The 23,899-nt window shown below is 38.3% G+C and overlaps 1 protein-coding gene, 1 long non-coding RNA gene and 1 pseudogene across 2 annotated transcripts in view; 1 reads left to right on the top strand and 2 right to left on the bottom strand.

Moving 5' to 3' along the window:
* The window catches only part of CNTN5 (contactin 5), a 1,221,314-nt gene that overhangs the window by 543,788 nt on the left and 653,627 nt on the right, over window positions 1-23,899 (bottom strand). The window lies entirely within an intron of this gene.
* Window positions 1-23,899, top strand: part of LOC118501225 — a 394,674-nt gene that overhangs the window by 226,997 nt on the left and 143,778 nt on the right. The window lies entirely within an intron of this gene.
* On the bottom strand, window positions 1,563-1,656 carry LOC114501191 (annotated as a pseudogene).

The raw sequence follows: 23,899 nt of genomic DNA, 5'->3' as shown, positions 1-23,899 counted from the left end.
AGGGGAGAGATTTGACTGTTGATGAGATTCAGAAAAATATGCTGGAGAAGCTGATGGCAATTGGGAGAACTGTGTGAGGTCCCAAGGTGCCTACTTTGAAGGGGACTGAGGTGTCATTGTCCTACTTACAATGTTTCTTCTATCTCGTATCGTCGTTGTCAGTAAGTGTCTGTGTTTTTCATATTATATGGCTGGGTACCTGCTGAACAGACCTTATATATTTAAATATAAATGCAATTGACATATTAAACATACACACATTTTATAATGAATTGCATCGCTGTTATTTTCACAACAGTGATATGAAATGTGTTGCTAAAGGTACTACTTGTATTTTCAAGAGAGGTAATCTTTAAGCTTTATGTGAACTTTAAGCTTTATGTATTCAATTATGTGAACTTCCAAATTTACTTATATATAAATTTTTCAAGTCAGTGGAGGAATAAAAATTACATAATGTGTGAGAAAACTGGTAAAAAATGTAAGGGAAATAACTATGACAGTAAAGTCTCAATGATAGTAGGAAATACAAAGAAAGTGGTAAAATTAAAAGGCTTCAGAAGACTAAAAGTGTTTGAACTCTTAATCTATTACCTATTCTTATTATGCCTGAATCTTGTCTTTACATGGTTCCTTACATACACATATATAATATTTAGTGTCATGTGTGACAAGTGTAGGCTAGCAAAGATTCTAACAATTTTAATATATAAAGGAATATGTTCTATAATATGTTATACTATAATTATTATGTTAACATTATATATTACACATACACACAGATATATATACCCTTATATATGTGTGTGTGTATATATACATATATATATGTTGTTGTCTTGTTGTCCTATGAGTCCATGGTTTTTCTTCATATCCTCCCGGGGTTATTTTTTCTGCTTTGAATGTTTTTTCCTTCAATGATATCTTTTTCTCCAGTTTTATTAAGAAATAATAGACATATATCACAGTATAATTTTAAGCTGTGCAGCACGATGGTTTGATTCACATGCATTGTGAAATGATTCCCACAATAGGTTCAGCTAATAACCATTTCTCATATAGATAATATGAAAAGAAAGAAAAAAAACTATCATTATGATGAGAACTCTTAGAATTTACTCACTATCAGCTTCACTATCTATCATACAGCCGTGTTAGCTACAGGCATCTTGTGGATCTTGTGGTACACTATGTCCCTAGCATTTATTTATTTTACAACTAGAAATGTGTGCCTTTTGTTCCCCTTTCTCCAATTCTATCCTTCCTCACCCTCTGCCTCTGGTACACAAGTCTGATCTTTATTTTGCATTAGTTTGGGGTTTTCTTCATTTGTTTTTAGGTTCCACATATAAGTGAGATCATACATACCATATGTGTCTTTCTCTGTCTGATATATTTCACTTGACATAATGCCTTCAAGATCCATACATATTGTTGCAAATGTAGGGATTCCTTGTTTTTTTTTTTTTTAATGGCTGAATGACATTCCATAATATATATGTACCACAGCTGCTTTATCCATTTGTATGTGTATGGACATATAGGTTGTTTTTTTTTTCTTTCTTTTTCTTTTTTTGGGGAGCGGTGGGTTTACTCTGCCTCCTCTCTCTGTACAGGCAGTGTAAGAGCACAGCCTGTGGTAAACACTGGCAGGCCACATAGGTTGTTTTTATTTACTGGCTATTGTAATAATGCAACCATAAACATGGGTGCACAGATATCTTTTCAAGTTAGTGTTTTTCATTTCCTTTGGATATATTTCCAGAAGTGGAATTGCTATATCATATGGTATTTTTTAATTTTTCAAGGAAATCCCATACTGTTTTTCATAGCAGTTGTACCAAGCTATAATCCCATGAAGAGTGTGCAAGGGTTCCCTTTTCTCCACATTCATGCCAGTCTTAGCTATTGCTTGCCTTTTTGATGATGGCAATTCTAACATTTGTAAAGTCATATTGTCATTTTAATTTTCATTCCCCTAATGAGTTGTGATGTAGAATTTCTTTTCATGTGCCTATGGTCTTTTGTATATTTTCTTTCTTTCAATGATATTTTCACTGGGCTAATTCCAATTCATCCTTTTGGACTCACCTGAGACATCAACATTCTAAGAGCTCTCTTAAATCACCTGTGTTAGTCAGCTAAGGCTGCCATAACAAAATACCACACACTGGGTGGCTTAAGCAACATAATTTCATTTGTTTGTTTGTTTGTGTGTATGTGTGTTTTTACAGTTCTGGCAGCTAGACATCTTAGATCAAGGTATCAGCAGGTTTGGTTTTTCCGAGCCCTTTCTCCTTGGCTTGCAGATAGCTACCTTCTCACTGTGTCATTCATTATAGGGTCTTTCCTCTGTGTGTGTGAATCCCTGGTATCTCTTTGTACAAATCTCCTCTACTTATAAAGATATCAGTCAAATTGTGTTAGGGCCACCTTAATAGCATCATTTAAAATTACCACCTCTTTAAAGGCCCCATGTCTAAACATAGTCACGTTCTGAGATACTGAGAAGACTTCACCCTACAAGTTTTGAGGGTAAACAATTCAGCCCATCTTATCTAATTATATAGCACTGAGCTATAAGACTCTTCAGGAGATGAGACATTGGCAGAAAAATATGTGATCAACTATCTCTCAAAGACCTGTTTTTAAAGGCTGACTTGCCTCTAATGAATCCACCAGAATGTAAGACTCTTGAAGGCAGATACTTGCTTGTCTTGTTCACCACTGAATTCGAAATGCCAGTGTGGTTTTGGAATAAATGGAGAGCATATGTTCGTGTACAGTAGGTAAAAGCATGGATTGTGGCACCCGGCAGCCTCACCTGTGCCATTCACTGAGCAAGTTACAAAGTTTTTAAACCGTAATCCCTACCTATAAAATGGAGATAGTACATACTCAGAGTGACTAAGGATTAATAAGGCAACACACACATACATTAGTGCAGTGTACATAAGAAAACCAAAATATTTGATAGGCATCAGTAACCATGTGACCCCTAGCATTGTTTTCACACTTGGAGACATATGATCGTGACTATACATGCATGGTTCACTGGGGCAACCCTGAGGTTGAAATGAGTAGTAATGTTATCCTTCTAGATTGAAAGAAAATAGTATTTCACACAGACCTGATCGAACACATCAAGTAGAGCCATGTGATTTTTTTTATGCTCTCCTGATCCAGTTTGAGGCTCTAGCCAGTCAGTTCCCCTTTTCCAGTAGCTGCTTAGGTCCATATCCCCACCCCTTTCTGTATCAGGCCTTTATACTCTGGGTCACCACACACCAGCCCTCACCACCACAGGACCAGGTATGCACAACTAAAGATAGCTTCTGTGCTCCAGAGCCTGACAAATGTATTCATATTAGCCAACCCTCAGGAAGCCCCAAGTAATCTAGCTTGTTTTACCGTATTTGCTGAATGTAAGCTGCCTGCTTGCTCTTATAGTTCCAGCTTGCTGCTACACTGCCCCGGGTGTAACCCCTGTGACTCCACCCAGCAGCCTTCTCTCTTTGAATGCTGTAAGTAGGAAATCTGACCAATGTTGATGTGTTATGTCCCAACATCAAAAAAAAAAAAAACAAACAAACTTTAAATATTACAAAACAATGCCATCTATTATTTTTAGTAGTTAAAAATAATTAAGAAATTGAGGAAAAATAGAGTGAAATAAAAAAATGGGAAAAAATGAACAAAATGAAAAAGCTATTGAAGCATACTTTCCATTTATATAAGAATTTGGTTTATTATGCTTACATAAATATTTATTTTTTCTACTAAGTATCAAGGATGACATTGACACACAATTTCTAACACATAGTAGGTATCACACTATTTTGTGAGTTAATGAATTCAGTCTTCATTGCTCAGGCTTCTTATAGCCCATAAAATCCATAGAGAAACTTATTAAAATACTATAGACTATTAACAGGTGTACACAACAAACTTATAGTTTCTGTTTAAACTGCAACAAACATATAGAGAAGTATTTGCTTGGTATCTCAATTTTCACTACTGAGAAAATGTGTCAAGTAGCATGCTAATAAAAGAGCAGCCACCAAAGGCAGCTGAGAGGACCATGCCATTGTTTACTCTCTTTTGTTTACAAGGAGGAAAATTCTGATACAAGTCATTACTGAAATAGCTTTTTCAGAGGATCATTTGTTAACCTGGCATATTCTAGAATGTAAATTCCATGAAGTAAGTTTCATAACCACGAGACTTTGAATAATATCTCATGCATAGTAAGCACCAATGAATATACATTGAAAGAATGAATCCCAAATGTTGACAGATTCTCTTTATATCATAATGTAATAGACTAGAAGCTTTTAAATAGGCTATGGTATATACAGTTGCTTTTGTTGCTGTTGTTTAAACTGGTTGTAAGAATTAGTGTTTATTGGTTCCAAATAGGAAGCTGGTAAAAATATCACTATAACAATAAACACTGGAAATAGTGACACATCCTTCTTCTCTGGGAACCATTGGAAGCCAGTAGATAAAAAAAATTGATGCCTTTTAGAAGTCTCCTTCTAAAACAAATTAGGAATTTGATTATGTGAATTGTGAAATCAGCACTACTGCAGCAACTTGCATTTTTGTAAAAAGGCATTTTGGAGATAACACCGTGTTTCTCTAGTTAGGAAAGAGATTGCTGAGACAACTCTGGTGAAATGGGCCTATTTATTGCTTCAGCTACTTTCTTTATTCTGTTTCTATAGACTCTTCAAGTTATCGTTTGAATTTTCCTCAACTGTTTTCCAAACCATGTATAAGACAGCCTTCTAGGACTTTCTGAGCAAAGTGTTAGGTTCTATAAGGCAGAGTCAAACTTGGCAAGGGTCCACGGGAAATGGCCTCACTGAGGCACTTGACTGTTCCAGGTCCATCTGCAGACCATACATACGCTTTTCTTCATATGTTCAAAAAGCTTGAAGGCTCTGTCTTCTTTTTCTTATGCTCCACTTCCCCAACCAATATATCTGTAAAATGGCAAAGCTTTTAATTCTACACATCTAGTAAGAATGTGTTAAAAAAATGTTTCATCACAACGGGCTATTGCACTAGCCTCTTAACTGATTATTTTTCTCTCAGCCATACAGAAGTCAATCTTGTATCATTTTCCTCATGCCAAATTAATTTGCCTAAATTATTTTTAATCATGTCCTTTGCTTACTAAAGTATGTTTTTAATGACTCCCATTTTCCAAAGGTCAAATTCCAAACTGCTAACCTGAGAGTGAGAAAGCCCAATGCACTTTTAATTCCCTAAGACCCTCATGCAAATACTGCTACCAAAGTCTTAGCCGTGCCTTTTCTTGCACCCCTCTATAATTGATTCCTATTTAATTCCAGGATTCAACTCAGTTCTCACCTCCTGTATGGAAGCTTTTCACTTCAGCCTCCAATGATCACTCTCTATTCTGAAATTAAGGCTAATTTTTAGAACTATACCATGTACTTGCTTATTATATTGTCTTGTTGGTCCATCACTGGTTCTATGTTTTGTCTTCTTATCATTGCCAATAACTGTATGACTCATCATATCTGTCCTCAGATCACCCTGTATGTCATTCCGGCTCAACAATTCCATTTCCTCCATCCTAATAAACAGTTCCTTAACCTGAAAAGGTCCGCAATGCAATGTTTCAATATCTACTCTCACATTCCTTTTCTTGGCTCCTTGACTGCTATACCAACTGCTTTGAGGATATCTTTAAATCAGGGGTGTCAAACTCATTTTCACCGGAGGCCATGTCGGCCTCGTGGTTACCTTCAAAGGGCTGAATGTAATTTTAGGACTATATAAATGTAACTACTTCTTAACAGTTCAGGGAGAGCTCGGCGCTGCCACTGGGTATAGACAAGGTGCCGGGTTGGATAAACAAGGTGGACAGCTGGATTCGGCCCACAGGCCTTGTGTTTGCCACCTGTGCTTTGAATCCTTTCTAGTCACATCTTTTCTCCTTGCCCAATAAATCTCAAACAATTGTTGAATTCCAATATTTGCCTGTTCCATACCTGTATTTGTTTCCATGTCTATATTTTAGTAAATAAAAATTATAGAAAGTAAAATTACAAAAACTATGCTGAGTTTATAATTATTACCTTAAATTTCAAATTGTCATGTATAATAATTATATCTATTTATGGGTACCAACAATTTCTCCTATCTCTCTACCATGTATTCTTCTCTTCCCTTCAAGAGGTGGAGTTTATTTCCCCTGTTGTTGAATCTGGGCTCTGGGCTGGTCTTGTGCTAGACTTAACTGATAGAGTGTGATGGACGTGGTGTGGTAGCAATCTGTGGTCTAGTCTTTAGGAGGGTCCCAAAAATGCCAAGGGAGCACAGTGGGGTATAGGGAGTAGCTGTACCAGCCTGGTGGAAGGGAAGGTTACTTGGAAAGGAGGACTTCATCTAAGGATAGAATTAACTTGTGAATTAAATTGGAAATGAGGTAGGGAGGATGGTGACTAGTAAGAATGAATATGCCCATTTTTAATAAAACAAGTTTGGTCAAATCTTTTTAAAACTTTTTTATTGTTGATACTATTACAGTTATCCTTATTCACCCCCCATCCACCTCCACCCAGAACTTTGGTCAACTTTTTACATTAAAATGTTCTTTTTCCCCAAATCCATGGAACTTTCAGATCTTGAAATGAGGGCTTAAAGGCCAGGATAAAGTATTTGAATTCTGATGACTACACCAATGACTGGAGCCATCCTAAAAACAAGAAATAAGAACCTGACTTCTTCTTTTTTTTCATTCCATATTTTATTTTATTTTATTATTTTTTTAAATTTTATTTTAATCATTGTTCAAATATAGTTTTCTCCTTTTTACTCCCAATCCAGCCCCCCCCCACCCCTTCCCATTTCCTTCCCATTACCACCCTCCCCATAGTTTTTGACCATGTGTCCTTTAAGTTTGTTCCCGTGAACCCTTCCCACTGTCCCCTAAAATTCCCTCTACTCTCTTCTGTGGGCACTGTCAGCCTGACCTCTATTTCAGTGTCTTTGGTTATATTTTGCTTGTTTCTTTGTTTTGTTATTTAGAAGAACCTGAATTCTAACTACATGGCAAAGATGGTTAACTAATGAGATCCTTCCCTGTACAAAGAGTGTAACAAAAGATAAAATCTAGTTTAGAATGCTCAGATGTCTAGTTCTATATAATTGTTTCTCCCTTCCCATTTTCTTAAATATTTACAAGTTTTGAGGATATGACCCTATACTCATTTGTCAATGAAGAACAAATTATGATTAAATAATTATTAATATTGACATTTATTATTTCAAAAGAGGAACATGGCATATTGGAGATCCCAGTACTCCAAATCCAAACATAAACATGAACAAAAATTTCAGTCTATACATATCATAAATACCTGTTGAATGAGTGATTTAGTAAATATCTAGTTCATTAGCAGACAAATGGCAACTCTAAAGAGGCATGAAACTCATGTCTTTCCATGAGTGATTTTGTATTACTAAAACAAAAAGGGGGAAAACCAGGAAGTGGTGATCTGGAGCTGGAAGTCAGGGCAGGATTATTGATCACTTTCATCCAATGTCTTCTTTACCAGATTTTTACTTAGAAAGTTAAGATGTGAGTCTTATATCTTCTCTTTGTACAACAAAACCAGTTATGTAAAAAAGATGCTCGCATTTAAAGTTTAGTATCGCTACCTAAATTCATTAGCAAGCCCTGCCTTCTCCTTGAGAATGTAACCTCCTTCTGCTATAATCAGAAGTCAATTCAAGCATAATCCTGTCTTTTCTGTTCTTAACAGCTTGATTAAAGATGCATATGGACAGATTACAGTACTAATTCAACACAATGTGGTGCAAGTAGTCTTAACAGTTTGCATTGGGGATCTAAGATGGCGTTGGAGTAGGATGGAGCAGATTCAGCTTTCCTCTGCTCAGGGGAGAAAATCCTGACCGATCTATGGAGTAGAGAGGCAAGCAACCAACATACTTCAGCATTTTTGAAAACAGAGGACCAAGGATTGTGGCAGAACCGAAAGAACAAAGAACGGATCCTAAGGGGAGTGCTGCAACAAGGTAGGGTCCCAGGACAAGCATGTGGTCCCGGGGCTGCAGCCCCAGGCCCGGGGCCGCTGTTGGGTTTACCATAGGGTCCTTGGGAGAGAGCCAGGTCAACTGCTCCCTCCCCAGCCGAGCAAGGTCTGAGCTGCTCTGGGAGGAATCCAGGTGCTGGCAAACACAAGGGGGCTGTGAGCACCTTTGGAGGCAGTGGACCCCGGAGGGGCTGAGTTGCACAGCAGACCAGGACTCCCATGGTCACCGGTCTGGCTGGAGCATTTGGCAGTGAGAGAAGCCAGGCTACTGTGGGGAGCGGCGGGCTTGAACGGGAGGAATTCCTCAAGAGGAAGGAGTGAATAGACACAGACACTGTTTGGGGAATTCTCCTAAAGTGATCAGTGTCTCCAGCCTCCCTGCAGCTGTGGGCGCGCCGGCTCGGGCCCACGGCACACCGGACACCGGCAGACGGGCGCACTGGTACACCAGCGCACCGACGCGCCTGCAAGGAGAGCATCCCCGCACACCAGCCCACAGCAGTAACCCTGGGGAAAGACCTGATTCCCACACCCAGGGCCGAAGGCTGAGGAGCCAGTGCGAACTCCACTGGCCAAGGAAGAAAAGCCAAACAAATCATCCTTCAGCCTGTCTCAACCAGCAAGAGCAAAAAAACCGGTTTGGCCACTTTGAAATCAAGAGACTTTTTATTTTGATTCTATTTTTTTAACAATTTTTAATTTTTTAAGTTTTATTGTTTTTATTCTCTTTTGATTTCTTTTTTCTCTCTTACCTGATCTCCTGTTTTATTCCTTCCTCCTTCCTGTCCTCCAATTTTATCTCTTCTTCCTTCCTTCGTCTGCCTTTTCTACTTTTTACTTTTTTAAATTTTTTCCTAAATACCTACAAGTGAGCCAAAATCCTGGATCTGTGAAAAGACCAAAGTTGAACCCAAAGAAGGGGTATCACAACAGCTGGGACAGTGAGATAAATGTCACTCTGCTATTACAGAGAACCTGCAAGTTATTGCATATTTGTATTATTATTATTTTTCCAGTGTTCCTACATCTTTTTTTAATAGTATTTTATATCCATCTTCTTTTTGTATAGCCTGCTTTGCTAGGCTGGATATATTGTATGACCTGACAGCTTTCCCCTGATATCTCTTTCTAGACTGTATTACTAATCTACTGTCCTTTAAGTCACCTGTGTCCCATCAGCACACTACTCGATGTTCTGTACTTCCTACTCTTGTTACCTAGATCTCATAGACTCTGTCATATGAATGTTGCCATAATATTACTGTAAATAACTGCTGTTCCATGCAATTGTAATTACTTCACAACACCCCTCCCCAGATCTTAGCCCATTTCAAAGTTTCCTGAACTCTATTACTGTAGTGGTTAACTCTATTCTCTCACACACTACACCTATTTACTAACCTTTACTCTCACCTTACCCCAGAATCTGACCACCGACAACCTCCCTGCTTTATAGATCCAACTCACAATCCTTCCTCCCCCAACAAGAGTCTTATCTTCTTTCCATCCTTACTAAAAATCAGCTAGCTGGGTGGAAGACCACGGTTAACACTATACATAATGAAAGGATCTCCTACATCTCCCCTACTTGCTACTACTGTAAATAGCATAGAATTCTCTGTTGCTGTCTTAAACCATTTTGCCTTCCCCCTCCAACTGATGACAAAAAAGAATAGGTGGAGGAGGTGAACACCAGGATACCCACTGGAAGAGGAAACCCAACAACAAAGGAACCACTAACAGATAACAGCAGAAGAAGGTGAAGGAGGGAGTAGTAACCACACAATCCTCAATCCAGGGCTTATCTGGAAATACAACTAAACAATAGAGACAGTACCCAATACAAACAACTGAACAAGATTTCTTTAAACCTTGTAACACAGAAGAACCAGCTGCAACACAACCTGCCCTCACCAGCACAACAAAATACAGAAGGTGGTGGACAGATTGACCCTCATTTAACCACCTGGTGGGAAGGAACCACCAAAGAAGGACTCAACAACAACCAAAACCTAAAGGCAAGCAGAAAGCCAACTTAAACGACAGCCCAAGACCAGTGAGCTTGGGAGATCAAGGAAATAGCACCACTGAAACTCACTGCTATTCTACTAAAGAAGTTCACAACATAAACCCAGGGAGCCAGAACAGATCAATTTAAGAAGCTGAGGCGAACAAGAAGAGTCTCACCAAAAAATGGGAAGACAAAGAAATAATCCCCAAATGAAAGGAAAGGAGGAAGCCTCAGAAAGAATGCTAAATGAAATACAGGCAATTCAACTATCAGATATTGAGTTCAAAGCAGTGATTGTCAGGAAGCCCAATGAGCTCACAATGAGCTACGAGAAACTACAGAGAAGCTACAATGAACTCAATGAAAACTACACCAGCATAAAAAAGGAAATAGAAACTCTCAACAAGGGCCAAGAGGAAATGAAGAATACAATTTCTGAACTGAAGAACACAGTAGAAGGAATGAAAAGCAGGATCAATGAAGTAGAAGATCGGATCAGCGAGCTAGAGGACAAAGTAGAAGAAAACACCCAGAAAGAGCAAGAAAAGGAAAAGAGGCTCAGAGAGAATGAAGAGGGATTAAGAGAAATGCAAGACAATATGAAACGTAATAATATCTGTAAAATAGGGATACCAGAAGGAGAAGAAGAAGAGCAAGGGATCGAAAACCTATTTGAAAAAGTAATGATGGAAAACTTCCCTAATCTGATGAGAGAAAAAGTCACACAAATCCAGGAAACACAGAGAGTCCCAATCAAGAGGAACCCAAAGAGGCCCACCTCAAGACACATCATAATTAAAATGGCAAAATTTCAAGACAAAGAGAGAATCTTAAAGGCAGCAAGGGAGAAAAAGGAAGTAACATACAAGGGAGCCCAAATAAGGCTAACAGCTGACTTCTCAATGGAAACACTCCAAGCCAGAAGAGAATGGCAAGAAATAATCCAAGTAATGAGAACCAGGGGCCTGCAACCACGACTACTTTACCCAGCAAGGCTCTCAATCAAGATAGAAGGCTAAATAAGAAGCTTCTCAGACAAAAGAAGTCTAAAAGAATACACCTCCACTAAACCTCTAGCTCTGCAAGAGATGCCAAAGGGACTGCTTTAAGGAAAGAAAGGAAAAGAGAGAGTGAGAGAGGATCACATGTACATAAAAGGCAATGAATAAGTACCTATCAATAATAACCTTAAACGTAAATGGATTAAATGCTCCAATCAAAAGACATAGAATAGCTGATTGGATAAGAAAACATGACCCACACATATGCTGTCTACAAGAGACCCACCTCAGGATAAAAGATCTGCACAGGTTGAAAGTGAGGGGCTGGAAACAAATTTTCCAAGCAAATGGATAGGAAAAAAAAGCCGGGGTAGCATTTACTCACATCTGACAAAATAGACTTCCAAACAAGGACGATAAAGAGAGACCCAGAAGGTCATTTCATAATACTCAAGGGAAGAATTCACCAAGAAGACATAAATATTGTAAATATATATGCACCCAACATAGGAGCACCCAAACACATAAAGAAAATCTTAGAGGACTTCAAGAATGATATGGACAACAACACAATTATTGTGGGGGATTTTAACACCCCTCTATCAAAAATGGACAGATCTTCCAAACAAAATATCAACAAAGATATTGTGGCATTGAACAATACCCTAAATGAAATGGGCTTTACTGATATATACAGAGCCCTCCATCCCCAAGAAGCTAAATACACATTTTTTTCAAATGTACATGGAACATTTTCAAAGATTGACCACATGATAGGATACAAAACAAGCCTCAAGAATTTCAAAAAAATTGAAATCATACCAAGCAATTTCTCAGATCACAAGGGACTGAAACTAGAAACCAACCCCAAGGAAAAAACCCCAAAACACTCAAATTCATTGATATTCAACAGCATGCTATTAAACAATGAATGGGTCAAGAATGATATTAAGGAAGAAATCAAACAGTTTTTGGAAACAAATGAAAATGAACTCACAACAATCCAAAACTTATGGGATACAGCCAAGGCAGTCCTGAGAGGGAAGTTCATGGCCATACAGGCTCACCTAAAAAAGTTAGAAACATTTCAAACAAACAACCTAACCCTATGTCTACAAGAACTCGAGGAACAACAACAAAGACAGCCCAGAGAAAGCAGAAGGAAGGAAATCACCAAGATCAGAGCAGAATTAAATGACAGAGACTAAAAGCACAATTCTAAAGATCAATGAATCCAAGAGTTGGTTCTTTGAAAAGATAAACAAAATTGACAAGCCTTTAAGCAGACTCATCAGGAAAAAAAGAGAGAAAACCCAAATAAACACAATCAGAAATGAAAGAGGAGAGATTACAACAGATACCACAGAAATACAAAGGATTGTAAGAAATTATTATAAAGAACTGTATGCCAAGAAATTTGAAAACCTAGATGAAATGGACAAATTCCTAGAAAAATATAATCTTCCAAAACTCAATAAAATGGAAGCAGAAAGCCTGAACAAACCAATAACAGCAAAAGAAATTGAAGCAGTAATCAAACAACTCCCAACACACAAAAGCCCTGGACCAGATGGTTTCACAGGAGAATTCTACAAAGCATTTAAGGAAGAACTAACACCTATCCTTCACAGACTATTTCAAAAAATCCAAAAAGATGGAAGACTCCCAAACTCTTTTTATGAGGCCAACATCATCTTAATTCCAAATCCAGATAAAGACACAACAAAGAAAGAAAACTACAGGCCAATATCGCTGATGAACATTGACGCTAAAATCCTCAACAAGATACTGGCGAACCGCATCCAACAGTACATTAAGAAGATCATACACCATGACCAAGTGGGATTCATTCCAGGTATGCAAGGATGGTACAATATTTGCAAATCAGTAAATGTAATACATCACATAAACAAAAGCAAAGACAAAAACCATATGATCATATCAATAGATGCAGAGAAAGCATTTGATAAGGTACAGCACCCATTTATGATAAAAACACTCAGTAAAGTGGGAATAGAGGGAGCATTCCTCAACATAATAAAGGCCATATATGAGAAACCTACAGCCAACATTATACTCAATGGGCAAAAATTAAAATCTTTTCCACTAAGATCAGGAACAAGACAAGGCTGTCCACTTTCACCACTTCTAATCAATATAGTACTGGAAGTTCTAGCCATAGCAATCAGACAAGAAAAAGAAATAAAAGGAATCCAAATCGGAAAGGAGGAAACAAAACTGTCACTGTTTGCAGATGACATGATAGTGTACATAGAAAATCCTATAGACTCTACCAAAAAACTGCTTGACCTAATAAATGAATTTGGCAAAACTGTGGGATACAAAGTCAATATCCAGAAATCAAAGGCATTTCTGTACACCAACAATGAAACAACGGAAGCAGAGATCAAGGAAAAACTCCCATTTGAAACAGCAAAAAGAAAAATAAAATACCTAGGAATAAACCTAACCAAAGAGATAAAAGACCTGTATTCAGGAAACTACATAACACTGAGGAGAGAAATCAAGGAAGACACAAACAAATGGAAACATATACCGTGTTCATGGATTGGAAGAATTAATATCATCAAAATGTCCATACTACCAAAAGCAATTTACACATTCAATGCAATACCTATTAAAGTACCAATGGCATATTTCACAGACATAGAACAAACACTTCAACAATTTATATGGAACCATAAACGACCCCAAATAGCTGCTGCAATTTTGAGAAAGAAGAGTAAGTAGGAGGGATCACAATACCTGACACTAAACTATACTACAAGCCCACTGTAATCAAAACAGCCTGGTACTGGCATAAAAACAGGCACATGGACCAATGGAACAGAACAGAGAGCCCAGAAATAAACCCAAGCCTCTACGGTCAATTAATATTTGGCAAAGGAAGCAGCAACATAAAATGGAATAAAAATAGCCTCTTCAACAAATGGTGTTGGGAGAACTGGACAGCTACGTGCAAAAAAATGAAACTCGAGCACCAACTTACACCTCATACAAAAATAGATTCAAGGTGGATAAAAGACTTAAATATAAAACGTGACACCATTAAAGTCCTAGAAGAGAATGTAGGTAGGAAAATCTCAGATACTTCATGCAGAAACTTTTTTACTGACTTGTTTCCTAGAGCAAGGGACATAAAGGAAAGAATAAACAAATGGGACCTCATCAAAATAAAAAGCTTTTGCACAGCTAAAGAAAACAGTATCAAAATAAAAAGAGAACCAACTGTATGGGAAAACATATTTGCTAATGATACCTCAGACAAGGGCTTAATCTCCAAAATATATAAAGAACTCACACGACTCCACTCTAGGAAGACAAATAACCCAATTAAAAAATGGGCAAAGGACTTGAACAGACACTTCTCCAAGGAGGACATACAGAAAATCCAAAGACACATGAAACGATGCTCAATATCGCTAGCCATCAGAGAGATGCAGATTAAAACCACAATGAGATACCACTTCACACCAGTCAGAATGGCCATCATAAACCAAGCAACAAACAACAAGTGTTGGAGAGGCTGTGGAGAAAGGGGGTCCCTAGTGCACTGTTGGTGGGACTGCAGACTGGTACAACCACTATGGAAAGCAGTATGGAACTTCCTCAGAAAACTAAAAATGGATCTGCCTTTTGACCCTGCAATTCCACTGCTGGGACTATATCCTAAGAACACTGAAACACCAATACAAAAGAACATTTGCACCCCGATGTTCATAGCAGCACAATTTACAATAGCTAGGTGCTGGAAGCAACCTAGATGCCCATCAGTAAATGAATGGATCAAAAAACTATGGTACATTTACACAATGGAATTCTATGCAGCAGAAAGAAAGAAGCAGCTCCTACCCTTTGCAACAGCATGGATGGAGCTGGAAAGCATTATGCTAAGAGAAACAAGCCAGGCAGTGAAAGACAAATACCACATGATATCACCTTTAACAGGGATCTAAACAACAAAACAAAAAAACTAGCAAAATATAACCAAAGACACTGAAATAGGGGATAGTCTGACAGTGACCAGAGGGGAGAGAAGAGGAAATTTCAGGGGGGAATGGGTAGGGTTTACAGGAACAAATTTGGAGGACACATGGACAAAAACTGTGGGTGGGGGGTAATGGGGGGAAGGGGGGAGGGTTGGGTGGGTGAGCTGGAATGGGAGTAGGGGGGAGAAAACTGTACTTGAACAATGATTAAAATAAAATTAAAAACAAACAAACAAACAAAAAAACAGTTTGCATTGAATTTTCCTTCTTTCCAACTCATCATGTCCTCTCTGAAACTTGTCCCACCTATCTGCCCTGACAAGAATTAATCTCATCTTCCTTAATTTCTGCATTAAATTTATATCTTATTTATTATCCATATATAGCTTATATATATATAAGCTATACAAGTAACTGTCCACTGTAATGGAGTTTCTTTGAGTAGTATGAACATGTCTTATTCACTGCTGGATCTGCCATACTTAGCACACCAGAGTGGGTACTCCAATTCATGTTGAAATCAGCCTACTGAAGACCCAAGAGGTTTGGCTGAAAAACCCATGCTTCTTAAAAAGAAAAGTTATGTTGCTCCTGAAAACATTACCCCTGGATGCCATTTACACTGTATTTTCCAATGATAAGTTTATTTTTGGATGCCATGTATTCTGACCACGTTTTATTTCTGATTTCTTCCAGAGGTGGACTTTGATGACTGACTCCTTTCTATTCCTCAGACATGAAACTTTTTCTCTTCCCTTCAAGCAAGGCCTGCATCAAAGACTAGACAAGTATCCACTCTGACCACACTGACTAATGGTCATTACTCATCCTGTTTCAGGGTCAGCTGTCTTGTGTACCCCTCCTGGAGTCAAGATCTGAAGAGCTGGAGCCCCCAAGCTGCCCGTTGTGATGCCTTTGCTCTGCATCTCTATTAGGCTGCTCTTCAAAGAAAATGTTTTTGACAGCTGGCTATTAATCGATTTCTGCCTTAAAATGCTCCCAGAATTTCTGTAAAATAGACCTTGACAAATTTAGAACCATCAAATAGATTTGTATTATATTTGATAAAACTAAAACAAAAAAGTTGCTCTTGTCTTTGCTACTGGTTTATAGACCCTCTCAGAATGTGGTACATTTGGTTAAGTAACCTGAATGTTACTAGAGTTGCCGTATTTGCAAAGTTAGTACCTCATACTCAAAATCTCAGGAAATATTTATACTTAACATCCCTTATTTTGTTCAGAAATACTGTACATATGATTTGTACATAATACCTTGTGTACTAACATGCATGCCTAAATGAAAGCATGTCATATTTGTGTTCAGAAAGGTTTTATTCTTGGGAACAATTGAAAACAATGTACCCAAACACCATCTTGCTAATTTTTTCTATAGCCATCATCTTTGTTGACAGACAAGTTTATTAGTTCTAAAATTACCTTAATTAATCTTTCTGCATAGCTTTTAATTTATTATTCAGTATTGGAAGACCATTAACACCATCTGGCTACTGTACCATGGCTTTGATGTCTTTGTTAGTGATGCAGAAAATATTTAAGTCATTCTTTCTCTCTCTCCCCTTCTCACATATCTGATCAGAATCTACTTTTTGTTAACACAAATTAAAAACTACATTTTTTTCTTTTTGCAAATATACTCCTTAAAAAAAGCTTTTCCCACTGATTGTGATCTACAGGAGCCAGAGCTCTTAAATGTCCTCACTTCTGATGCCACTGATCTTGAATGATTGATTTACTTGATTGTTAGAGGTGGATTAGCATAGTGTTTAAATAATCAAACTGAATGGGTTTGAAACCTTGGAATAATGACGAACTGTGAATAAGTTTTTTCATATGTAAAACAGAGATAATGATGGATGATTGATGCCTGTGGAGACTAAATGAATCAAATATAGACTGCTTACGCCTGTAGTAAGTACTATATAGCTAATATTTTCTTTTAAATGAACAAAACTATTTGTGGTCTAAATTTGACATCATTCTTAAGTTATTTTTGTTTTATTATTTCTGTATTATTTTATTTAATATTAACTCATTTGTATGGCTGACATCACAGCATTTTTAGTCAATGTCTTTTTCTTTTTTCCAGTTTTTTTCTCAGTGGGAGATTTGAAAAATGTGCAATGTCCCTTAATTGATTTATGCCATTGAAAGGCAGTAATAATTTAAATTCAACCTGAAAATGGGAAAAGTTTGTTTCTAGGAACATTGGATTCACACATCACTAAAGCAATCTTCAAGAATAAGCACCTATACAGATTATTTTCAATGACAGTTTGGTTTTTATTTTGTCATAACAGCAGCAAAAGACCTTTTAAAAACTGGAATCAGTGTCACTTGTTTATTTACATGCCAGTATTCTAATAACACACAGTAGCAACAATGTATTCTGTGATTTTATAGGTATTTATAAAAATAAATGTTGAGTTTATAAAGTAAAAACAGATTAATGTAGTATCTATTATTTTAATGTAAATTATTTTATTTGTTACTAACACAAATTTTATTATTCTTTTTCTTAAACTATATTATAATTTACAGAATTTTATCATAAATATTTGATTAAGTGGAAAAACTATATACTTAGAATAGTGAGGGAGTTGATATTGCACTAGTGGTTACATATACATTCCACTATGTTTAGATTTTCCCTAAATGTGCAAATTAAAACTCTGGGTGAAAATCTTGGCTTTTCATTCATTAATTGTGAAGATTAAATAAAATAACACACTAAAATACTTAGATGATTGTCTGCAGTAAGGTAAGCAGTATTGGTGATTATTACTACATAAAGAGTTTAGCTCTAAATAAATAGTTCAGAATAACTCTCAAGGGAATTGCTCTATTTCCTGCTGAAGAAAATTTGTGGTATTTTGTGTGAGTTATTAAACTTTTGTTTCAGGCAATAAATGCAGACTCTGTAAATAAAAGAAAAAAAACAACTCTGAGGTAAACATAGCATAATCCATAGATTTTTAAAAAGAAAGTCTCAATGCCTAAAATATTTTGTTATTACTTATCTGTTAACTCTGACAAACACACAAAGGACAGCATACACATCAGAGGTCCCAGACAAGTGAGTTCCTGTTTTGCTTCCATTTCATTCTAATGTGTCAGGACTCCTGGGGGAGGAAATAGGGATCCTGTCCAGTCCACTCCAGTGTATACTCGTAAGTGATTAAATAAGTTGTGGTGGCAGTGGCCCCAGTGACTAGAGAGAGGCTGAAAGTGCTACAGACAATGGGTCCAAAAGGACATAATGCTTAAAAGGAGTTTCACATTTTTCTGAAAGTCAGTGACTCAGCCCTGGATTTATTTATTTGGATATTCTGAAGTTGTCTGTGTCTTTAAGAAAGACTAATGGAGAGAATTTGGAGATTGCCACCCAATCATCAGATTGGAAAAGCCACATCTTTACAGAAGTCCAGGTCATCAAAATCTGCATTATTTGTTGTTTGTGTTTAATAAAGTTTGTACAAGTTTACCGCTAGACCATTCAAAATTGCAGGAGAGCAAGATACCACTAATGACTTGAGATGAAATTACTGAACAGTGGATCCTAAAGGACATGCAGACATACTAGGGATACTTCTGTTATATAACAGCTGTGTTTCTGAAATATAAGAAATAGGTATCATTTTTTGCAGACTTCTGGCAAGATGGAGGCATAGGTGGACGCACCGTACTTCCATGCACAACCAAGATTAGAACAACAACAATTTAGAGACAGAATAACACCCAGAACTGACAGAGAATTTATCTGAATGGAAGTTGGACAGCCAAGAAGTTGAAGTAGACCCGTTTATCCAGACTGGTAGGAGGGGCAGAGAGGAGCAGCTGGGCGCAGGTCACGGTGCACGGAGAACAGGGAGAATGGGGCGCATAAGGCAACCAGGAGCGCATAAGGCATCTGGGGCGCACAAGATTGCAGCTGGTGGACCCTGAGTATGCAAGCGGCAGCTGGCAGACCAGGTGAGGCGGTGAATGTGGACCAAGGCAGCGAACGCAACCCAGGATCCCAGAGAGGGACTGAGATCTATGGAGAACAGAGCTACCACCATTGTTCCCTCCCGCCCCCACCCCCACATGCAACATCACAATCTAGTGACTGGGGTGCCCAGCCCCGGTGAATACTAAGGCTCCGCCCCTCATCATTACAGGAGCGACCAGACCAAAAAAAAAAAAAGAGAGAGAGAGAGAGAGAGAGAGAGAGACATGTCTCAAATAGAAAAACAGATCAATGCCCAGGACTCATCCTTTTGAGCGACCAACAGATAGCCAATCTATCAGATGCACAGTTCAAAACACTGGTGATCAGGAAGCTCACAGAATTGGTTGATTTTGGGAGCAAATTAGATTAAAAAATGCAGGTTACCATAAAAGAGATGAAGGAAGATGCATGGAGAACCAACAGTGATGGGAAGGAAACTGGGACTCAAAACAATAGAGTGGACCAGAAGGAAGAAAAAAACAACCAAACAGGAAAGAATGGAGAAATACGAATTCAAAAAAATGAGGAGAAGCTTAGGAACCTCCAGGACATCTTTAAATGTTCCAACATCCAAATTATAGGGGTACCAGAAGGGGAAGAGGAAAAGCAACAGATTGAACATGTATTTGAACAAATAATAAAGGAGAACTTCCCCATTCTGGCAAAGGAAATAGACTTCCAGGAAATCCAGGAAGCTCAGAGAGTCCCAAACAAGTTGGACCCAAGAAGGAACACACCAAGGCACATCATAATTACATTAGCCAAGGTAAAAATGAAGGAGAGAATCCTAGAAGTGGCAAGAGATAAGGGGACAGTAACCTGTAAAGGAGTTCCCATCAGACTGTCAGCTGATTTCTCAAAAGAGACCTTGCAGGCAAGAAGGGGCTGGAAAGAAGTATTCCAAGCCATGAAAGACAAGGACCTATATCCCAGATTGCTCTATCCAGCAAAGCTCTCATTTAGAATGGAAGGGCAGATAAAGTGCTTCTCAGATAAGGCCAAGTTAAAGGAGTTCATCATCACCAAGCCCTTATTTTAGGAAATGTTAAAGGGACTTATCTACAAAAAGAAGATAAAGAAAAAACATGTAGAGTAAAAGGACAGCAAACTCACAATTATTAACAACCACACCTAAAGCAAAACCAAAAGAAACTAAGCAAACAACTAGAACAGGAACAGAACCACAGAAATGGAGATCACACGGAGGGTTAGCAACAGGGGAGTGGGAGGAGGAGAGAGGGGGAAAAGGTACAGAGAATAAGTAGCATAGATTGTAGGTTGAAAATAGATAGGGGGAGGGTAAAAATAGTATGGGAAATGTAGAAGCTAAAGAACTTATAAGTATGACACATGGACATGACTAAAGGGGGAGATATGGGTGGGAGAGGGTGTACAGGGTGGAGGGGAGTGAAGGGGGGAAATGGGACAATTGTAATAGCATAATCAATAAAATATATTAAAAAAGAAAAAAAAAAGAAATAGGTATTATTTTTAAAAAAATAAATGAATTGAGCCCTGGCTGGTGTAGTTCAATGAATTGAATGCCGACCAGTGAACCAAAGGGTCCTTGGTTTGATTCCCTTCCAGGGCACATGCCTGGGTTGGGCCAGCTCCCCAATAGGGGGTGTGTGAGAGGCAACCACACATTGATGTTTCTCTCCCTCTCTTTCTCCCTCCCCCCCAAAAGTAAATAAATTAAATTAAAATAAATGAATTGAAATATATTGACCATAGTCAGTTTTTGACAAATGCATTCATTTCCTCTTTATTTTTTTTGTAAAATTAAAAGAAGAAAAAGTTATAAAGAGATTGAAATATTTTTGCTTTGAATCAAAGGACTGCCCAGGTATATAAATACTGTATGAAAGTATTTTATGCACCAAAATTTAATATAATTAAAACAATAAAAATATCTCTCAGTGACATGCTAGGAATGTATCTTTATGAGGATACTTTGAAAATGGATCTCTAGCAGAGTTGCTTATTATTCTTTATTACAGTCTACAATTAACTGTGGTTTTACAGTGTCCCTCAGACAAATCTTGGTGCTTCTCATGTAAGTGTGAAACAGTATGGCGACACTGTTTCCTGAGGCCTGCTAGAGGCTGAAGAAAAATTATGAAAGGAATATTTCACATCAATTTACAGAAGTAATCAAGAAATTAGAAAATTCAGATATTTTCCACCCTTTTTTGGAACGCCTAGAGACTCTACAATAGATTTTAAATGTATTTCTATACGATCAGATATTCTACTTAATCTTGAAAGCTCACATTAAAACTTTGCACTTGCCTCATGCATGCACAATGCAAATGCCATCTTAATTCAATACAATTAGCCTTAATGAGCCCTTGGTGATCTCTCCTAATAGGCAACATATACAAAGCTTGTAATTACAGTGACTTACTTTTGTCAATAAGTAAGCTACCACTAGTTGACATCCACTTTTCTAGTTCCCCCTGTGTGTCTGTAATATTTTTTAAGATGCTGTTATTCAGTTTATTGGATTCAACCAATATTTATGGTACAATTATCAATCACTAGCTGAAAGTATTTCTTCAAGGTTAAGTTCAATTCCTCCAGAGCCAGGTGCCTAGGTTAAAATTCCAGCTCAAATAATTACTCACTATGAGACTTTGACAAGATCTCTGTACCTCACGTCCTGATTTGAAAACTGGGGATAATTATACTACCTGTTGTTGTGGGATTATGAAGATTAAATTAATTAACACATTAATGGCTTAGAACAATGTTCAGCAGTAAGAGGTCAAAGGGTGTTAGTTATGATTGTCAGGTGAAAAGCATGCAGTGGTGTTCCTGTATGGAAAATATAAAAGTCATTAAGTAGTGCAAGAAACTCATGGTCTGCTAGCGAGTCTGGAGGAAGTTGAAACAGAAATGATGGATATATTTCTCTATTTTGTAAATTAGATTGGTGCTATAAGCTAGATTGTAACATTGTTAAGAATTGAAAGAAAGGGTGATAAAATCCAGTTGGAAGGAATGTGAAAGAAAGGGGAGAAGAGGTGGCAGGGAGAGGGATTATTTTACATAAATCCAAAAGAATAAACAGATTTCCACAGGCTGAAGGCAGAATACCTTCAAAGGAGCTGCAAAGGACACTTGTTCACATGGAGGGGGTGCTGTCTCAGCTTAGGACTTGGCAAAATGCAGGAAGTTTTCTTTGTTGAAGAGCAGAGTGTGTAGGAAGGTAGAGCAAGATAAACCTGGAAAGATACTCTGGGGAACAAACACCAAGAACTCAGGCTGTTGGAACTAATACTTTAGACTTGATTTCACACCTGTTGAAGCTTTGAGTTTAGAATGACATGGGTGGGAACACTGGCCTCACCTTAAACGATCCAGTAGTCCTCAGAAAGTCACTTAAACTGTTGGAACATCAGTTACATCATTTTTGAAGGGAAGGTGATATGATCCATCACAACATTCTTTAAATAGAATGTGTGTATGTATACGATATTTATTACACAGTTTACTTTCCCAACTTATAGATACTATAAGCACAGAGCAACCAAAACACAAAAATCTTACGTACTTGGAATTTATAATGACAGCAGTGAAGGGAGGAATATGCAATAAACAAATTACATATGGAATATAGCATATTAGATGGAGGCAGTGCGATAAAAAAGGGGCACAAATGCGGGGTACATGTGGTGGTGAAAGCTTATGGAAATGTTCTTGTGTTTTTATTTTATCAGAGAAATGGAAAGCAAAGTTGCTAGCTTGAGTGAGGACAGTAATAGAGAAGATGGAGGGTGGATTACAGATGAGAAGCTATAAAATGATCATCCAGGTAAATGGGAGAGGAAAATGACTAGGAGAAAGTAGTGTGTTTGCCTGGAAAAAACTAATAGGCCAGTTAAGGTTGGGGTTCACTGGGACCAAACAGCATGCTTTTACTTTTTCCCCCAGCCATGTTCGTCTTTTCAGGTGGAAGCATGGAATAGATAGAGGATGTTGGCCAGTGTGTAGTTTTTTCTGGGGTAGGATCTGTCATAAAAGGAGACAAGGGGAAGGGAACTGAGGTATATTCAAGGGAGACCAATTATATGGTGACTCATGGTGTTACAGGGTACAGCCAAGAGGGGAGACCCCAAATGGGCTTTTGAAATGGGGTCCAGAACTCAAGGTGTCCAGATTTTAGGATGTCCTCACCCCCCACCCCCAGGTGTGGGTTGGGGGAAGGGACAAATGGAGCAGGGCCATTGAAAGCTGTTTCCCATAGCAACAGCCTTGCAGCTACTCTCTGGCGTGGCTCTCATAGATTTAACACATCTATGGCCTTTGGCTGGTTACATAGATATGTTAAATAGCTGTGGCCAAGCTCTGAGCCAGGGGAATGGGAGTAACTCCCCCACTAAGACGTAACTGGGGGACAGCTCCCCCAAGTTACAGTACCTTCGTGAGAACTTGGAGAAGATTGGCTCCATGACAAGGGGCCACACCTGCCCAGACCCTTGATGACGACCAAAGAAGCTAGAAAGGACAGCAGATTGAGGGCAAGTGTGGCAGAGCGTGGGAGGAGTTGGAAATGGGGCTGCAGAGGAAGATTGGCGCGGGGATTTAAACACAGACACGGCAGCCATTGAGGAGAGAACCACGCGGCTTTAGCAGAGTGGGGACTCCCGCAACCCTGCAAGAGGAAAATCACCATGCAGCATTAGCCGAGAACTGCCACTCAGCTTTGGCAGAGTGGCGACCCCCCCCCCCCCCACAGCTTTGTGGGGAGAAGCACGGGGTTTTGGCTGA

This window comes from Phyllostomus discolor, chromosome 6, assembly GCF_004126475.2.
Source record: "Phyllostomus discolor isolate MPI-MPIP mPhyDis1 chromosome 6, mPhyDis1.pri.v3, whole genome shotgun sequence".
Lineage (NCBI taxonomy): Eukaryota > Metazoa > Chordata > Mammalia > Chiroptera > Phyllostomidae > Phyllostomus > Phyllostomus discolor.
Note: the sequence above shows the minus strand (reverse complement) of the source record. Positions and strands in the feature narration are given on the sequence as shown.